Below are 15,019 nucleotides of genomic sequence, written 5' to 3' on the forward strand. Positions count from 1 at the left end.
TAACTGATCACGTGCCCCGTCGTGCATAGCAAGCCTTTATCTCACGCTCTGGGACAACCTTGCTTTCTCAGGCAGCCCAGGAAGATGACCAAGATTTCCCAAGTGTGATGTTAGTTTGCTGCTCCCTCTCACAATATTTAAACTTCCATATATCAAAAGTCATCATACACAATATATAACAACAAACAAATGAGGAAGAAGTATGCGCAAAGTCTATTGTAAGAAAAGATGTCCTTAATAGTTTAAAAAAAAACCTTACAATTCACTAAGAAAAGGCAAATAATAAAATAGAAAATAAGAAGTTGATGTAGATGGTCCACAAAAGAGAATAAATTCCCCAAATTAAAATGCGAATATGTGAAAAACTGTTTGACTTTTCTAATAGCCATAAAAATGGAGACTATTGGATAAAATGCTGTGTGTGGCTATCAAGATATTAAATACAAAAGCAAGTGAATGAACACCCAGGTCGGCAAGCGTACAGCTTAGAGAGTGCTTTCTTACACTGCTTTTGGCAGTTAAACTTGTCACCTATAAGAGTCTCATTTTCTTTGTCTGTCAGCTTTCGTTAGGTTATATGGTGGTGACAAACAACCCCTAATGCTCTGTGGCTTATAACAATAAGTGTTGTTTATCACTCATGCTACATTTTGGCCATGGGCTGGCTGTGGCATTGCTCCATGTGTCTTCTTCACTCTGGGTTCCGGGCTGCTAACAGGGACATGCTGTTCTCTGGCATAGAGAAAAAAGCACAGAGCTGGAAACAGCAATGGCTCTCAGAGTTTCTGCTAGGAAGTAGCACACGCCACTCCTACTCCTGTTCCATTGGCTGATGCAGGTCACGCGTCCAAGCCTGCTATAAACGGGGTGGAGGAGCACAAGGAAAGGGCTCTGAAAGAGTGGACCAATAGGAGGACAGCAAATACTATGAACAAATCATATAATCTTTCGAACTCTGCTCTCTTCATCACAGATATTCACTTTTCTTCCTTTTGCATGAAAAATACACTCCTGCACGCCCCAAGGAAAAATATCTCCCAAAGCCTGTCTAAAAATGGCTTCAGACCCAAAGTCAGAGATGTCTTTTGATAGTTTTTGCACCTGGTCTATATGTAACTCCTTTTGATACGGACACCTATGAACTAAAGGGACAAGTTCTCTACTCCACCACACCCCCTGCTCACACACACACACACGCCTGTACACCCAGTATACAATGGGTCAAGAAGGACAGGATAACCAAACCAACACTCACATGTGGAAAGGAAATGGGGGATAGGAAGCACTCCTCAGTTACTGGTCCATAAAATTCTGAAATCCTGCCGGAAAGATGTTTAAAAAACCCTTTAAGCTGAGATTGGGAATCCATTGTTTTTCACGGCCGTGCCCTCTTGAAAACCCTCCCTTTTGAATTGTCCTTCTTGTCCACCTCTGAAGATGGCAGTGGACAATATGCCCTTCTTATGGGATGGATGGCTATTTCTTCTTATAAAAGATTAGGTGCCCTGAGGTCCTTTTAAGTCTTCAACAGACTCAACCTGCTTGATCCACGCTGGGTCTCTTTTGACAGTAGGACTCTCTCAAAAACATAGTTTTCTATATCTTTAATTTTAATCAGCAACACATATAAGTGACCCCTACAATTCTTTTGGAGACGTGTCAAAGCATGCCTCATTTATATTGTATAGGTGATAAATGAAAACCAAGCACATCTTCCAAGCACGCACATCCTGGAATTTCTAGACTCTGTATTCTCTTTCAATTCTGCTTGCATATTGGCCAATTTTTTCCTGAGCTAACCTCATTCTTTTAGTACATTTCCAATAGCAACCAACTCACACTACAACATTCTATTTTCCCACTTTCTCATAAAGGCACAAGTCCATTAGATTCATTATCTGCTTTTCAAGCTGTCGTAGGCAACAGTTTTATCCAATGTCTTGGCAATGCCACATATTTTAGTTTTTGTTGTTGTTATGGAGCGCCCTTTCCTGGCAGCAATTCTTATATTGGTCAACATTTTGCTCAGTTTTGCTGCCATAACAAACACCCCAATCCTGGTGACTTACAGCCACAAGGGTTCATTTCTCATTCAAGTTCATGTTGGCGGCAGATCAGCTGTGGCTCTGCTCCTCATATCTTCTTCGTCCTGGGATCCAGGCTGAAGGAGCAGCCCCTCCCTGAGACCTGCCATTCTCTTAGCAGATGGAAAAGAGCAATGGCAGAAACAGCAATGACTTTTAAGGGTTTTGCTAGGAAGGGCACACATCATCTAAGCTCAAGTTCACTGGTCAGAGCAAGTCGTATGACCGAACCTACCTTCAGTGAACGAACCTGTAAGCTCTTCCCATGGGAAAGGTACTGGGGGCCCCTACAGCGATGGGCTTGGGGGGAGCAATAAATATTTGGAATAAGTAGTACAGTGTTCCACATCTCCTTCACAAAGGTGTGGGAATCTGATTAGTAAGAGGGCCTTATACAGTTCCTGGAACAGCAGAGTTACTCAACAAACAACCACTGATTTCCCTTTTCATTTCCCTCCAACCCCCTCTTCCTTCATAAGTTGAGATTTTAGCATTCTATGATTTTGCTGATAGCATCTGCAACCAGCGAATGAGAACAACGCAATGAAAAACGGTAACAAAAATAATCATCAGAGCGTTTTTTAATTTCCAAAGTGGAGGACATGTAGGAAATGCTGATCCTGGTTATGACCTAATTTGCCTGTCATGATCTTGTAGAATTTACAGAATAGCCTTCTTTCTTGCAACATTTTGAAAAATTTAATAAATACGTAATATGTGTCTGCTTTAAAGTTAGCACAATAATGTAGGAATCCAAGTGTCATTAGGGTTTTCTTTGGTCGTCATTGCTAACAATCGGATACGCTGTCCTCACTTCAAAGACGATCTGTGCTGGCAAAAACTTCATGAATTTCAAGACTGATTGCCTGATTGTGGCCCAGCCCATATTCGCTTTATCTCCTGAATTGTGTCCTTTGAGTCACTGCTTATACGTGAATCTCCATCGTGAGATGACCACATAACTGGATTTCTGTGCCTGTTTTTCTCTGTAAACACGTTGGTAGAACCCCCAATAAAAACAGCCAGCAAAGAAACTGCTGAAGTGCAGTGTTTCCCAAGGCAACAGTACTCACCTATTATTCAAAATTTTTCTGTTACTGAGCTTGAACAGTCTCTTTTTGGAGAGACAAGACATTATGGATCCCATTTCCTCTCTCTTCCTTCTACCACGCTATTCAGCTGGAGGATGTCGTCATGTGTAGTCCGAGTAGGCAGGCTTTATTTCATTTACTCTCTCCAGTTCCTAAATAGTTCTTTAACAAGGATAAGCTTCCCTTCATCATTAGTCATCTCCCTTCTTCCAAATTGCAAGCAAAACCAGACTCAAGTTTCAACCATGATGAATGTTTATCTAACCACCTGCCATGGTGACCCTTCGAACAAACACAGCTGACCCAATGATGAAGCTCACCACAGCTGGGCCAGAAGCTGGAGGAGCAGCTGGGGACAAAGGTTGAGGACATTGCCAACACCTGGGCACCCTAGAACAGTGTCTGATAAAAGAGCTGGAGGCCCACACACTGATTGGAAACGCCACATGTAATGAGAGCCCTCAGAATTCGCCCAGGGAAACTTTGCCCTCATGTCTCTGGGCCAGGGTTGTGCCCAAGCCAGCTTGCACCAGCTTGAGAAAACCGGTTGTTAAATTTTTGACAATTTTGCAAAACAGGTGTTAAATAGTTGGTAGCTTGAAATTGGCCATAGTGGAAATATTACAACAGAAATTGATCAGTGCTACAAACCAGAGCTTTTATTTTCACAGAGCCAGGGGTTAAACACTTACCAGCACACACACTCTATGCCTTTGATTGCTGCTCCTGAGCTGAAATCCTGTGGAAATGAGAGTTTTACATCTCCTTCCCCTGGACATATGCATCCAGATTCTGTTCACAAAACAGCAGAGAATATTAAGAAAGAGCAGTCATGCACTCCATGACGACGTTTCCATCAATGACAAACCACGTATATGATGGTGGTCCCATAAGATTAGCACCATACAGCCTAGGTGTGTAGCAGGCTTTATCATCCAGGTTTGTATAAGTTCACTCTATGATGTTAGCACAACCACAAATTCACCTAACAATGCCTTTCTCAGAACGTAGCCCCATTGTTGAGCAACACATGGACGTATGACCATCACGAGCCTGCCACTGGCTGTCAACCACAAAGTCTGCTCATGGTCTGTTTCACATATGAAAGGATGCTCAGGATGATCCTCCACTGATGTCCGCAGTCAGGCCACCATCTGAGGCCACCAACTACTGGTTCTTGTTCCAGCTCCTTCCTGTTGTCTACACTGAGCAAGAGGGTTTTGGAGGAGAATGAGAAAAAGAAGGGCATGAAAAAGACAGGCCTGAGCCTTACTTGCCTGTGGTGTGGCTGGTCATGTAGGACAAGGGGAGGTGGTGAACCCTCCACAACATGGCTTCATCTCTCTTTGAAATGACATCACAATAAGACAAAGGCCTCCCGTGTGGGAACGAGGCCAGAAAGCCCCATCTGGCTCCACCTCTGACAGTGACTCTCAGTGGGACCGGGAAAAGTCACCAGCTGCCTCACGGGGGACCATGGTGTCCCAGTGATTTTCAAACAGTCGCTGGTTGAAACAGTGGAAGGAAGGAAAAGAGAGTGAGAGAGAGAAGGTGGGAAAAAGGAAGGAAGGAAAGAAAGAAGAAAGCAAAAAAGAAAGAGAAGGAAGTTAAAAAAAGAAGAAAGCCAAAAAAATTGAAAGTGCAGGCTAAAATAACAGGTTTTCTCACCCACAGGAATTGAAAAAGTGTTCATTTTTCCAAAGCCTCTGTAAACTCAGTAAATGGCTTTAAAATAAGTAAATGTCACAAATGTGAACTCAATAAAGTAACTGTGTACTAATAAAATCTCACTTTTATATGTTTATGTATCGTGCACTTGCATGTAACAAATTTATTTGGGGAAAACAATTCCAGTGTGAAGATTAAGTCTGAAAACTACTCACCCAGATGAACAGTTTATTCAGTAGATATCTGGTTGTGAGCTATGACGAGCTGTGATGCTAACTTTACATTTCTGAATAGATAGGGAGAGAACCCAGATCTTCCCCTCAAAGAGCTCAAAGACGGACTCCAAGTTGAGGGTTCACGCTTTAAACACCCCCTCCATTCTAAACAGAGCAACTATATATTTAAATAGTTTTAGCTGGACTTTTTTTTAAAAAATTAAGACTAAGTCACTTTCAAAGAGAAAAAAAAATTTCTCAGTGAACCAAAAACTAAAGACAAACCAAATGCTAGGAAGGCACTGAGGCCATGACATTACTGATTCCAGATCAATTCTTCAAGCACCTGGGAGTTCAACTACAGGGACTAATGGAGACCCCAACCCCAGCCATGACAGAGGGAAAGAGCCATCCTGCCACATAACAGGGCTGAGACCGACCCCCTCATGTGAAAGGTTAAAAACCAGTTGTGACCACTGCCTGGGGCTGCAACTTGCAACAGCAACAGCAGTTCTGGGAGGGAGACGAGAAGGCTCTTCTCGTAGGACCAACTCCTACAGATGCAATAAATTCCAGATTGCCCAGAGTTCAGTTGGACCAGTGAATTAACTGGACAGTGGTGAATGGGAAGCTCTCTGAGGATTTTACCCAGAGAAAGATAAGAATAAGAAGTATGAAGAAGAAAGTAAGATATGGAGACTAGATTGAAAGACTCCAATATATGTGTAATAAGATTTCCCAAAGTAAAAAACAGAGGGAATGGAAGAGCAGCAATATACAAAGAGACAACGGCCAAGAATTATCTAGCATTAAAAAAGATAAGAGTTTTTTAGATCAAAGCCGTACAAGAAGAATAGAAATAAATCCACAGCTAGATAAGCTATGGTGATGATGCATATGTCAAGAATACAGAGGAAACGTAAAAGCTATAAGGAAAGACAAGAAAATTGCTCTCAAATTCTCATGAACAAGTACAGAAGCCAGAAGACAAGGAGATGGCTTCCCTCTGTGCTGAAGGGACATAATTGTCAACTGGAACAATATATTTACAAACTTTCACTCATGAGTTAGAGCAAAATAAACACATTTCAGACTTACGAAACAGAAAGCTTACCACTCACAGACCCTTATTGAAAGAATCATCAAATAATCTATTTCGAAACCAATGAAACAAAGATCTGGTTCTTTAAAAAGATAAACAAAATTGACAAATATTTAGCTAGATCCACCAAGAGAAAAAGAGAGAAGTCTCAAATAAATAAAATCAGAAATGAAAGAGGAGAAATTACAATGGACACCTCGGAAATATGAAAGATTATAAGAGAATACTATGAAAAGCTATATGCCAATAAATTAGATAATCTAGAAAAATGGATAAATCTTAGAATCACACAACCTTCCAAAACTGAATCGAGAAGACACAGAGAATTTGAATAGGCCAATCACCAGTAAGGAGATTGAAACAACAATCAAAGATTTCCCCCCAAAAAAAGTCCAGGACCAGACAGCTTCCCTGGTGAATTCTAACAAAGATTCAAAGAAGACTTAATACTTATCCTTCTCAAACTCCTCTGAAAAATTGAAGAGGAGGGGAGGCTTCCTAACTCATTCTACGAAGCCAACATTATCCTGATACCAAAACCAGAATAGAAAAACACAAAAAAGGAAATTACAGGCCAATATCACTGATGAACATTGATGCAAAAATCCTCAACGAAATACTAGCAAATCAAATACAACAATACATTAAAAAGATCATATATCATGATCAAGTGGGATTTATTCCAGGGATGCAGGGATGGTTCAACATCCTCAAATCAATCAATGTGATACACCACATTAACAAAATGAAGAATAAAAATCACATGATCAGCTCAATAGATGCAGAGAAAGCATCTAACAAGATACAGCATCCATTTATGATAAAAACTCTCAATGAAATGGGTATAGAAGGAAAGTACCTCAATACAATAAAGGCCATATATGACAAAGTCACAGCTAATATCATTCTCAATGGAGAAAAACTGAAAGCTATCCCTCTAAGAATAGGAACCAGACAAGGATGCCCACTTGCACTACTCTTATTTAACATAGTATTGGAAGTCCTAGCCAGAGCAATCAGACAAGAAAAAGAAATAAAAGGGATCCAAATTGGAAAGGAAGAAGTGAAACTGTCACTTTTTGCAGATAACATGATATTATATATAGAAAACCCTAAAGAATCCACCAAAAAACTTTTAGAAATAATAAATGAATACTATAAAGTTGCAGGATACAAAATCAATATACAAAAATATAGTTGTGTTTCTATACACTATCAACGAAGTAGCAGAAAGAGAAATTAAGAATACAATCCCATGGGGCTGGCCCCGTGGCCGAGTGGTTAAGTTCACGCGCTCCACTGCAGGCGGCCCAGGGTTTCATTGGTTCCAATCCTGGGCGCGGACATGGCACTGCTCATCAGACCACGCTGAGGCAGCGTCCCACATGCCACAACTAGAAGGACCCACAATGAAATATACAACTATGTACCGGGGGGCTTTGGGGAGAAAAAGGAGAAAAATAAAATCTTAAAAAAAAAAAAAAAAGAATACAATCCCATTTACAATCACAACAAAAAGAATAAAATAACTAGGAATAAATTTAACCAAAGAGGTGAAAGATCTGTACACTGAAACTATGAAACATTGTTGAAAGAAATTGAAGACACAAAGAAGTGGAAAGATATTCCACGCTCTCGGATTGGAGGAATTAACATAGTCAAAATGTCCATGCTTCCTAAAGCAATCTACAGATTCAGTGCAATTCCCATCAAAGTTCTAACGACATTTTTCACAAAAATAGAACAAAGAATCCTAAAATTTGTATGGGAAAATAAAAGATCCTGAATAGCCAAAGGAATCCTGAGAAAAAAGAACAAAGCTGGAGGTATCACACTCCCTGATTTCAAAATATACTACAAACCTATAGTAACCAAAACAGCATGGTACTGGCATAAAAACAGACACACAGATCAATGGAACAGAATTGAGAGCCCAGAAATAAACCCACACATCTACGGACAGCTAATTTTCGACAAGGGAGCCAAGAGCATACGATGGAGAAAGGAGAGTCTCTTCAATAAACAGTGTTGGGGAAACTGGAGAGCCACATGCAAAATAATGAAAGTAGACCATTATCTTACACCATACAGAAAAATTAACTCAAAATTGATTAAAGACTTGAATTTAAGACCTGAAATCATGAAACTTCTAGAAGAAAACATAGGCAGGACACTCTGACATCAATCTTAGCAGTATATTTTCAAGTACCATGTCTGACTGGGCAAGGAAAACAGAAGAAAAAATAAACAAATGGGACTACAACAAACTAAAAAGCTTCTGCACAGCAAAGGAAACCATCAACAAAACGAAAAGACAACCTAACAATTGGGAGAAGATATTTGCAAACCATATATCTAATAAGGAGTGAATATCCAAGATATATAAAGAACTCATACATCTCAACAACAAAAATTAAAAAATGGGCAAAAGATCTGAACAGACATTTCTCCAAACATATACAGATGGCCAACAGGCACATGAAAAGAAGTTCAACATCATTAACTCTTAGAGAAATGCAAATCAGAACTACAAAGAGCTATCACCTCATGCCCGTCAGAAGGGCTATTATTAATGAGACAGGAAACAAGTGTTGGAGAGGATGTGGAGAGAAGGGAACCCTCGTACACTGCTGAGGGGAACCCTCCCACCAGTTTACTCAAACTGGTGCAGCCACTATGGAAAACAGTATGGAGATTTCTCAAAAAATTAAGAATAGAAATACCATATGGTCCAGCTATTCTACTGCTGGTTATTTATCCAAAGAACACAAAAACACAAATTTGTAAAGATATTTGCACCCCTATGTTCATTGCAGCATTATTCAGAATAGCCAAGACTTGGAAGCAACCTAGGTGCCCATCAAGGGATGAATGGATAAAGAAGATGTGGTATTTATACACAATGGAATACTACTCAGCAATAAGAAATGATGAAATCTGAACATTTGTGACAACATGGATGGACCCTGAGGGTATTATGCTAAATGAAATAAGTTAGTTGGAGAAAGTCAAATACCATATGATCTTATTCATAAATAGAAGATAAAAACAACAACAAACAATCACATAGAGACAGAGATTGGATTGGTGGTTACCAATGGGGAAAGGGGTGGTTAGGCACACGTGTATGATGATGGATTGTAATTAGTTTCGGGTGGTGAACACAATGTAATCTACACAGACATTGAAATATAATGATGCACACCTGAAATATATGCAAATTTTTTTTTTTTAAAGTAAACTTTTTTTTTTTTTAAAGATTTTATTTTTTCCTTTTTCTCCCCAAAGCCCCCCGGTACATAGTTGTGTATTCTTCGTTGTGGGTTCCTCTAGTTGTGGCATGTGGGACGCTGCCTCAGCGTGGTCTGACGAGCAGTGCCATGTCCGCGCCCAGGATTCGAACCGACGAAACCCTGGGCCGCCTGCAGCGGAGCGCGCGAACTTAACCACTCGGCCACGGGGCCAGCCCCGAAATATATGCAAATTTTATAAACCAATGTTACTGCAATAAAAAAAGGCATATCAAAAGTGGGGGAGAAAAGAATAATAAATTCTAGAAAGTACTTCTCTAAAATATTAAAGTTGTGCACCACTTTGTTTTTATTTGTTAGCAATTAAAAAGAATTTTAGTATGCTACAAAAAAGGATTAAATTTTAAAAACAATAATCTATTTCAACAATAAAAAATAAGTGAACACAGATGGAAGTTAGTGATGCAAAAAGCAATAGTGAGTAAAGAAAGTGGCCAAATACTGTCTGTAAACATAACAATAAAACTCAGATTTTTGTATTAAAAATATTGAACCAAAGCGTTGGATCATAGTCACAAGAAGCAGAACTGAAGAACAGTACGTAATAAAGTAAACTAAAGCTTTTTTCTACCTTTCTTATGTTTGAAAGAGACTAGAAAGATACCAAATTACATAAACACATAATTAATATATATCTTCAAGTTTAAGAGTAACCATTACAAGAAATACAACCAATTTAGCTTGCCAAACAGGAGGGAGAAGAAGAGGGAATTAAGAAAATTTTATCAATTCAGAAGGCAGAAAAGAAGATAAAAATAAATCCAAGAAGAGTATGATAAGCAAAAACCCACAAAATTTGATGTAGAAGAAGGATAAACAGTTCAATAATCATACAAAAATGCATTAAATTTATCTAGAAAAAAAGATTTTGCTGATTGCATCCCCCTGGCATTATCAACGTGTTCTTTTGTCTCTTGTGCTTCCTGAAAATTGGTATTTAGATCTAGAGGCTTCATCAGAGTCAGAGTTACAATGAAGTTCTAGGAAAACAGAACTTTCCAGTGGACCTGCAAGCAAGGTGGTCTCTAAAGCTTGCACTGGAAGACTGACATCAGGAACGTCACGAAGTCTTTATTTATTCATTCTTCCACACTCCTCCTTTGTGCGCGCGCACACACACACACACTCACACACACACACAAGCAAGACTATTTCGAAGGTGGTGGTGTTTGTGTCCACGAGGACATATAGACATGTCTGGTTGTCCCTCTTGTTGTGATGTTATCAGCCATTTAAGCATTGTCTGGCTCCATTGCCTGGATTCATTAATGCTTTAGGGACTTCAAAGTGGTCTAACTTCATCATGCTTTGCTCGTCAGCTGAAATTCGTCTATACAGAGAAGCTACTCCTCCCCAACCCATCACCAGAGGAAGAAATCCTAAAATAAAAGCAGGATGAATGTTTGCTATTTCCCCTTCCTTTCCTAGATTTTAAAACAATAAGGTGATTCCCCAGCATCCTCCAAAGTTATTGATGAGTTTTCTCTAGTTATTATTGTTATGAACACATGCATTGGAACTTATTGGATGTGTCCATCAATCAATTGCCATCATTATTCTTTTGGATGACAAACTTGTCCCATCTGTAGCCAGTAGGAGCTTATTCAGATGGTCTCCTAAGTCCTTTGACACATCCCTCGTCATATTCAGTAGGTTCTTTGCTATCTAGCATAACGAGTTGTTGAGGCTCACCTTGAACTTTTCTTCCCCAGAGCTGGAATCTGCCAATTCTCCAGGAAGCTCTGGTTCCTCTCCGTGGTCAATGGTTTTAGAGGTCACAGTCTTAACTCTAGGTATGCCCACCGCTTTCTGGGCTGGTCATGACTTCTGGGCCTCTCAGTCAACAGACAGGAAGACATCTGAAGGTAAAATACAGTTCACAATGACAATTCAGATTCAGAGTTACAGAGTTGTTACTTAACCTCATCCATCTTTATATCTGTGTCTCCTTTCAATCAGATGCCAAAAGTCTTGGTATTCAATGTCAACAACACAATCACTCATTTGATTTATTCCAAGACATACACATAGTTACAGAACAATCGTATCAACACTACTACCACCAATATGATTATTGAATACAATTTATTTTGCCATTCTTTTTGTCCTTAGAGAACATTCCTTTAGAGATGCAAAAGTACTGTGTCTTAGTGTCACTTGGAATAGTTCCTTTCTGCATGGTGTACTAACAACTGGATCCACAGGTTAATTTGCTTTCAGTTCTCTGAAAATCTCTTCCAAATTCAATTAGCTTTCTTACCATCTCATCTGTTGACTTTGCATCTCATTCTCTTCACTCCTTTTCTTTGCCTATTCTTGTTTCATGAAGGCCGTGTTTTCTAAAATGCACGTTAGGCAAATGTTCTTATGTATCTGATTATAAATAAATTTTGCTTCAGGATTCTTTGAAAGGCCTCACTTTGCCTGTTGCTTGTTTTGTTTTCTTTTTCTGCTATTTCATCCTCAAACGTGATTCTTTCTGGTTGGGCCTGGGATTTCTTAATAGAGTGGATGGCTTGCCTTGCCTGCCCCTTCTCCAGTGCAGATGCTGGATTAGGCATAATAATTGATAATAATGTACTTATTGAGGCCTTACTATGTCCCAAGAAGTATGAACTAAGAACCAAGTACCACGTACTGAGAACTGAATCTCCCTTACAGCCCTATGACAGAGATAATGCTCTCTCTATTCCAGAAATGAGAGATCCAAGATGTGAAATACTTTACCGAAAATAACACACCCAGCAAGTGCCAGAGCCAAGAAGAATCACTCGTCAGAGTTAAAGCCAGAAGAAAGACTGGTGTTCACCTCCCTGACTTCAACTTCTAGCATCTAATATATCTCCTGCTCTGATTTTAGGCCTGACTTTAAGACAAAGAATGTAATTCCTAGCAAAGGTGAGAGTAAGTTGGGGGTCCTCCTTCGACCAAATGCAGTTCACAAAAACCTGTAAACTGCCACCCACTCCCGGCATTCCCTGTTCCCAGGGTTCACCTTTCTCCATCCTTTTCCACAACAGCCCCCAGGATGCAATGCACAATGGTGAGGTTGTATATGCAAATTACAGACTCTGGAAAGAGCAGAATAGATCCAATGAAAGCAGGAGATGGTGGGCAAGCTTCTGCCCCTCGGAAAGAGTCCTGGCTGTTCCTTGGTTGGAGCAGAGTCTTTCTCTGACCTATGGGCAGACAATAGGAAGAGAAGTGGTTGTTCTTCCTACTTATTCCCCAGCAACTGGCACCATCCCTTTCAGAGGAGACAGTGGACAGAACCCGTGCCACCAAAGAAGCTGAGAATTATGGGTAGAAGGCTAATTATCAAACAAGGTTATAAACTACTTGCACTGATAAGAAAAAGAGGCCAGGAGACAGTAAGTACCTGATGAATCCTTCATCAGAATTGCGGTTAGGAAAATTTCCCCCAAAATGTTGTGACCAGTGACTGCTCCTATTTTCAGAACTGTTTTTGCGTAATTTCATTAACATTCATATGGCAACTGGGAGAAAATCTGGCAAGAGCTGATAACCTGAGGCCATTAAAGAAGTCCTGTATATGTTAAATAATTCAACCTTCACAACGAATCAATGGGGCAAATGTTCATTTTCCAAGTTGTCAAGTAAGGAACCTTCGACTAGAAAATTTGGCCAATGTCACACGGCTATTAAGCGGCAGAGGCTGAATTCCAAAGGACTTGCTACTACTCCATCCCATAAAGAAGCATCCCTTCATCTAGGAGGAAAGCTCTCCAGGGACTATGCAGCCCTGATCTCCAGGAGAGAAGCATTCCTGAGCTCCCGGGTACATGGCCTCATGTGTTCTTAGTCAGCTACTGGGTCTCCAGCCTGCTTTGGAACGAGGCACTTTACTTCACAAAGACCTTGCAGGCCTGGTTGTGGGGATGTCCTTAGTGTCACCTGTATTTCTCCATCTGCTTGGGCCCTTCAGCACCAGGCACTAAGTGCAAAGCAAAATCTTCCCATATCCTTTGTCAGTCTACTGCCCGCCACACCAAGCAGAGACCAGAAATCTCAGCTGCTTCTTTGCCTACTGAGATTTCACTGTGAGAAAGCAAAGCACCCGCTTTGCTACAGAAAGACAAAAGCAGTAAACCTTGGCTGCTCTGGTCTTGGGTTAGCTTCCCCTTGGGGAGATCTCAGGTTTCCTCTTCTGAAAAACAACTTGTTCTCTGGTGGGTAAGGTCCTTCCCGAGGGAGAATTCTCTGCCTGGGGTCATGGAAGGGGGCAATTTCAGGAGGAAGGCTGTTTTTATGTTAACCCTCTGCAAAGCGAGGCTCCCTCTTGGCTCCCACCCAGCTGGCTTTTGTAGTTTCTAGGGACCACAGCAAAACCAAGTTAGGTTCCCATTCTCCCCCTAAAGGGACATCAGCAAACACAGGGACAGGGGTTCCAAGGAGCGAAGATAAATGCGGGAATGTGCATTTGTTCTCCATACAGGAATTTGGAGACCCTAGTGGGCATGCTCCCAGGTCAAAACAATAACTGTGCAACTAGGAAATGTTAGTGGGGCCTTGACTTTCTGTTTCACCTACCTTGATCCTGGATTAGACTCCATCCAGCTCAGGCGCGGTGTTAACAGTGACTGCTCTTCCTGGCCTGCTCAGCCAGCACAATCGATGCCTGGTGAAAGAGCTCTCAGTCCTCAGGGAATGCAAAATCCTCGTCACCTTGGGTGGAAAGTCCAAGGCCCAAGGTCACCATGTGCCAGTGGCCATGCTAAGACTCCAGCAGAGAACTCCTGGTTCCTTGGCCTCTCCCCTTCCCAGAGTGCATATTTGCCCTCCACTTGACTCCTATCCTCCTTAATTCCTCAGTAGAAACGTCTCACAGCCTTTACTTCTTTTTAATCAGGTCAAATAAAAATGTTTTTAATTAACTGCTTTGGTTTTTATGCCTCACACGCAGCTGCTTTCTGCAATCTGGCAGGTCCCATCTGTCTGCGTTTTAGCAGGCTGCCTCTGCATTCATTGCTCCTTTCCCATCCTTTCACCGAGCAGCCCCTGGGCTCCCCCATTATCCTGGATGCTGGAGAGACAAGACACATAGGGACCCTCAATCCAGAAGGGGAGGGAACACATCTACCGAGAACTCAATATGGCCTGATAAGAATGATGTCCATGGGACGTACAAAAATAGGTGGGAGTGACAAGTCACGAATCAAGAAAGACTTCACAGAGGCGCTGGCTTTGTGCCTTACAGAATGCATCAACCAAATGGAGAAGTGATTGTTTCGTAAAAGGCGAAGAACAACAAAAACCTTCCCAATGCTAACTAAAGGAAGAAAGGAATAAATAAAATACTATACCTGGGTAATGAAAAAAACATTGGAGTTAACAAACTTCCTCTTGAGGAGGTCTGCAAACTCCACCAGGACTGAATAAAACACATCCATATGTTAGTGCTAATTCTCAAAATCTGACCAAGTTAAGACAGTCTCCAAAAAAGGGATTTCTTAAGGAAGTGTGAATGACGATTCCACTTCATCTTCAAGGCACCCTGTGGGGAGGAACTTTTGCACAGTGAGCAAGA

The 15,019-nt window shown here is 40.9% G+C and overlaps 1 long non-coding RNA gene across 2 annotated transcripts in view; it reads right to left on the bottom strand.

Annotated features, from left to right (window-relative positions):
* Nucleotides 1-2,649: 2,649 nt before the first annotated feature.
* Nucleotides 2,650-15,019, bottom strand: part of LOC139082921 (uncharacterized) — a 28,365-nt gene continuing 15,995 nt past the window's right edge. For both annotated transcript variants that reach the window (XR_011539284.1, XR_011539283.1), the window contains exons 4-7: nucleotides 14,023-14,157; nucleotides 12,467-12,650; nucleotides 11,164-11,330; nucleotides 2,650-3,967 (exon numbers count right to left, since the gene is read on the bottom strand). This is a non-coding gene — a long non-coding RNA (uncharacterized lncRNA). The remainder of the gene's footprint in view (nucleotides 3,968-11,163; nucleotides 11,331-12,466; nucleotides 12,651-14,022; nucleotides 14,158-15,019) is intronic.

The sequence above is a fragment of the Equus przewalskii genome, chromosome 1 (assembly GCF_037783145.1).
Source record: "Equus przewalskii isolate Varuska chromosome 1, EquPr2, whole genome shotgun sequence".
In the NCBI taxonomy this organism is placed as follows: Eukaryota; Metazoa; Chordata; class Mammalia; order Perissodactyla; family Equidae; genus Equus; species Equus przewalskii.